Source organism: Bison bison, unplaced genomic scaffold, assembly GCF_000754665.1.
Source record: "Bison bison bison isolate TAMUID 2011002044 unplaced genomic scaffold, Bison_UMD1.0 scf7180017846067, whole genome shotgun sequence".
NCBI lineage: Eukaryota > Metazoa > Chordata > Mammalia > Artiodactyla > Bovidae > Bison > Bison bison.
In genome coordinates, this window is record NW_011476640.1 from 13,508 (window position 1) to 18,908 (window position 5,401).

At 42.7% G+C, this 5,401-nt stretch overlaps 1 long non-coding RNA gene across 3 annotated transcripts in view; it reads left to right on the forward strand.

The window, feature by feature from the left end:
• LOC104987529 overlaps positions 1-4,983 on the forward strand; it is a 9,282-nt gene extending 4,299 nt beyond the window's left edge. For all 3 annotated transcript variants that reach the window (XR_825138.1, XR_825136.1, XR_825137.1), the window contains exons 3-4: positions 541-665; positions 2,259-4,983. This is a non-coding gene — a long non-coding RNA (uncharacterized LOC104987529). The remainder of the gene's footprint in view (positions 1-540; positions 666-2,258) is intronic.
• The last annotated feature ends 418 nt before the right edge of the window (positions 4,984-5,401 follow it).

Sequence of the window (5,401 nt, forward strand, 5' to 3'; positions counted from 1 at the left end):
TTCTAGTATCAAGACTGCATCTTTCCCAGACGCACATTCTCTCTCATTCTCATTCTCCCATCCCCCAGGCACAAGGAAGATTTGACATCATATGTGCCACATAGACTGCTCCATGTGAGGAAGAAAAGAACCACTCAGTTACGGGCCAAAAAACAAAGCGAGAAATTTAAAATATTTCAAAGTAATAAGAGCCACAGACAGCTGTTTGGTACCCAATATAGTTCTGCTGGGGATCACAGGGCATACTGTTCCAACGGGTTCAGGAGCAAAGTGTTGTAGAGAAATGGGTTAAGAGAAAATGTGGTTGTGTTGCTGTTTTTCATTCTACTGGAGAACAATGGCCAGTAAGGTTAAGAAAGAGAAGTTGGCCACTGCAACGGAGGGGAGGGGGGATGAAATAAGCTCAGCATGTTCATCATGGAACAGTTAGAAGTCTGGTCAGATTGCCTTTGATAATGTCCCGTGAAAGAAAATATTTTGCTGGAGACGTTTTTCTGACACAAGGGGCTCTCTTTACGGTACCTTTTCCTCTTTTCACAGATCAGCTCTCAGAAAGGCCATGTGGACGTTCCTCTTCTCTTAGCGCTGCTAATAGTTCTCAGACAAACCCACAGGGAGCAGTTTCTAGCACAGCTCCAGGACTGCAAAGGCAGTCAAAGCCAGTGGTAAGTATGGTCCCCAATTCCCCTGGCCTGTTTTTAAATCCGTAAAATTCGATGGCTATCTTGGTTACATCTCCATAGGTGGTGAGATACCATCCTGTTGGTTTGGGGTGTTGTGATAAAATGAATTTGGAACCTCACCCCAATTCAGGCTGGCCCAAGGGAACGCATCAAAGGCATGTGGGACACAGAGTCAGAAAGTCAGGGTTGAAGCCTCAAAGTTCTATCCCTTTCTACTGGAGTGGGTAGCCATTCCCTTCTCCAGGGGATCTTCCTGACCCAGGAATTGAAACCCAGGTCTCCTGCATTGCAGGCAGATTCTTGACTGTCTGAGCCACCAGGGAAGCCCATCCCTTTCTAGAATTGAGCAACTGAGAGCCCTATGCAAATGTCAGTTGTTAGTCCGACTTCCTGAGGGAAGTTTGCTGTTATTTCCCCGTCACCACCACCCACCCCCCGCCCCCAGCTTATTAGAGAACTAAATAGCTCCTGGCACAGTGCAGGCAATCAATGCACATTACTTGCTCTCATCATCATCACTGCCATTTTCTTTTTCTCTTTGCATTCCTACTGAGCTCGAGAGGAGCTCCTGTATTGGGATGGCTCAGTTATCATTGCATTTGGTCTTAATGGGAGCTTTTGGAAGGAAGCACCCTAGCTTCTGCTCTTTTGAGACCTTTATTCCTTGTCAAAATCCACCCACTTGCTTTAAGCCATCAGGAGCTATTAGTTCCAAAGTACTTTAATTACTTCCAAAGCACTTAACCTTTTGAGATCAGAGATCCCTTTCAGAAGCTGATGAACATTGTAAGGTTCCATACCCCTTGGGCCCTCTCAAATTGTATGCAAAATTTTCTCTCTGAATTTACTAGTCTCTGTTTTGGGTAAAGGCACATTGTGCTATCATCTTCTCAGGGACCTGTGACAGGTTAAGAGCTCCTGACTTGGGTAACTATGGGATATTTGATCTTTGCATATGACTAAGCCTTAGCCAATTTAAGATATTCTTAGTAATTGGGAGGTGGGAGGCAGATTTTATGAGAGGAGGTTAGTACCTAATCTTGGTCATGTAATTATGTAAGACTTTGTCTGGGTGTTGGGTACAGGCAGAGTGGGATAGTTTATTAATCTAATTTGTTTCCTAGCTCATTTAAATAAGTATCTTTCAGGAATTCCCTGGCAATCCAGTGGTTAGGACTCCATGCTTCCATTGCGGGGGGCCTGGATTTGATTCTTGGTCGGGAAACTAAGATCCCCACAAGCTGAGTGGTGTGGCCAAAAAAATAAAAGTAGTATCTTTAGATAACTGGTGGGGGACAAGGAGATGAAGGCATGACCCCCTCCAAAATACACATGCTCACAAATGCAAAAGTTTGCCTACAATTTTGAGGGCTTTATTAATCCCCTTCTTCTCACCGCTTGCGCCCTGGCAAGGCCTACCTATGTTAGGCCCATTCCTAAGTTAAAGATTCAAGACTGAGATAGACCTGGGGTTTTATCCTTGGTCACCCTACTTTATTTGCCTAAATTCATAGAATTTCTGCCCCAGCCTCATTGAGATGAGTACCTAATCTGGTGTGACTTTTATTTCTCTAGGAGATGACGGAAAATGGAAGTCACCAGTTGATAGTAAAGGCAAGATTCAACTTTAAGCAGACTAATGAAGACGAGCTGTCTGTCTGTAAAGGGGACATCATTTATGTCACTAGAGTTGAAGAAGGAGGCTGGTGGGAAGGCACATTAAATGGGAGAACGGGCTGGTTCCCTAGTAATTATGTCCGAGAAATTAAATCCAGCGGTAAGTCAATCTTTTCAAAGCTTTTTTGACTCTGACTCCTCTATGTTCTTGGTCTTTGGACGGAAAATCTTGCAGTTTTCATTGGTTCACAGAATTGTTTGTACTGGTATATGTGAAAAAGACTAGAACAGAACTGGGATAAAAAAATCTGTGATTAGATATTTTGAAGCCAAGTTGTATTTAGATTACATCAAGGCGGCAAAAAACTAAAAAAGCAAAAGAATTCAAAGCTTAGACAACTGTTCCACCCTAACTATGTCCCTTTCTGCTACTAATTCTAGCTCATGTAGCCCATGTACAAAGTCCTTCCTGCTACTCCAAGAATCACTGATGGCAGAATACAATAATAAGAAAGGCCATGTGCTCACTTCCTTTTTTATCCCTAAGCTCTTTGAGCAAACTTAAGTCTAAATGTCTCAGAGATATGTAGGAGAAATAATCACAAGGCTGCAGGAAGCTGTCTGGCCACTTTGATTCTAAATAAGATTACCCTGAAAGTCGTTGTACACTGCTAACCGTTTACCCTTTTTCGTGATGATACCCAGAGAAATGCAATCTAATCACTCATCAGTAATCATTCTAGAACTTTCTTAGGTAACTTACTTGCCTTTTATTCTTCAAGAAACTAAATCTTGCTTATATTACAAAACCAACAAAAATCTCTGGCATAAAAATATGTCATAATACAGATAAAATAAGGTTCAGTTATTCACATTATTATAGCTCTTCATGCTTCAGAACTATTTACCCAGGGGCTCCTTTTGAGTAGTTAGCTCCTTGGTATATTTTTTCCTTTGGTTGATGTCTTTTTTTGCTTTTTTAATACCTCAAAATTAATACTATTATTTAATAAGATTATAGGCTCACTATAAGTTAAAACTTACCAAAATAGATAGTGGAGATAATAAAAGTTCCCCTCTCATCTCCTCCTCCAGATAACCACTGTTAGGAGCTTTTCCCTAAAGTATTTGAGCTAAAATTTAGCTTCACGCTTTTCTGTGTTGTGTATCGGTGAAGGTGGAGCATTTCCTTTAATGGAATGAGTATTTACTAACAGATTTCTAATTATGTGTGTGTGTGTAAATGTCTTAGTATCTTTTAGTACTGGGAATCGAGGAGTTTCTGTTGAGCCCTGAAGTATTTTCATGGGCTTTGCCTGGAATTTCCTTGGTTTTGATGATTTCCACAGCCGATTTTTACCCCTTTTACATCTTTCAATGTGTATAATCTGATTGTTAGAATCTCTAAATAATTTGACAGATTCACCCTAACTTTGTTCACTGATTCAATGCCTTCATCAGAAAAGTAAAAGGAACAGCCCTTGCTTCCTGGCCTGGCCTGGGAAGCCCAAGCATTGTTGAGGGGATGCAGGTAGCGAACAGACAGCACGCCGCACTCATTATATATATAGTGTCCCTTACTGAGATGCCTTGTAGCATATAGTCTGGCTCCTCCCTTGTGAACCAACCACCCTGAGCAGTCTGTCCTGGTCTTGGACCCCTTCTCTTTGAGTTTTTCCTAAACTCTCTTTGGTTTACAACTCAGTTAAGGATACACTTGGCAAGCTCTGGCTCTTGTTTGAGCACCTGGGGAACCTAACCCTTAGAAACTCTTTTCCAGCTGTCAAGAATAGGTCTGGCTAACTGGGGTCAGGAGGCCAGCCTATCAGGGAAAGCCTAGGACTGCAAGAGTATGGACCACTTCCCACCTAGTTTATTGCAATAGCTTCTTAACTGGCATCCCTGCTCCTGTCCTTGTCACTCCTATAGTGTAATTTAAACTCAGTAGCCAGAGGGTACTTTTAAAATGTACCTTGAAAAAAAAATTTAAAAAATATACAATGTACCTCGAGCATTATTAAAATGATTAGAGAGGGTACTTTTAAAATGATCCTTTTAAAATGTAACTTGAGTACTATAATGGCTCCCAGCTCAAAAACAGTGAAGGTCAAGGTCATCCCAATAGTCTACATGGCCTCCAGGATTTGGCCTCTGGTGTCCCCTCTGACCTTCTTTCTGACCTCTCTCCCCCTCACTTGTCCCACTTCCACGCGGGCCTCCTGGTTGCCTGTTCCAGACAGGTTCCTGCCTCACCTGCTGTCCCTCCACCCTTACCTACTTCAGGTCTTTGCTCCCTTGTTGGCTTTGAAGTAGCATCTTATCAGGTCACCCAGGGGGAAATTGGACCCTGTTCTCACTACTCTTGTCCCCTTTCCCTTTTGTAGGTTTTTTTTTTTTTTAACCATTTATTTCTAACAGTGTATATTTATTTATTTATTTATTTCATTTACCATCTGTATTCTACCATTAGCGTATAAGTGCCACAAGGGCAGAGATGTTTTTTCTGTTGGTTTGGCTCGGTAAATATTTGTAAAATGAATGAATGTTGTGGGGCAGGTCATTCAATTCTGTTCAGCTTGTTCGTTGAGTATTTCCTGGGTACTGGGTGGGCTGTGCTGTACTTACCCACTCAGTCGTGTCTGACTCTTTGCGACCCCGGACTGTAGCCCACCAGGCTCCTCCGTCCATGAGTATTCTCCGGGCAAGAATACTGGAGTGGGTTTCCATGCCCACCTCCAGGGGATCTTCCCAACCCAGGGATTGAACCCAGGTCTCCCTCATTGCAGGTGGATTCTTTACCATCTGAACCACCAGCCCAAGAATACTGGAGTGGGTAGCCTATCCCTTCTCCAGAGGATCTTCCTGACCCAGGAATTGAACTGGGGTCTCCTGCATTGCAGGTGGATTCTTTTCACCAACTGAGCTACCAGGGAAGCCCACTTGGTGGGGAGAGGGTTGTAATAATCTGTCCTCATGGACTCTGCCCCCAAGGACTTTGCAGTCTAGTAGTCATGATAGGTGTGTACATGACAGGTTAGGACAGAGTCACACAAAGTCATATGTACACAGCTGTTGGAAGAGTAAAGAAATTATTTGTTTAA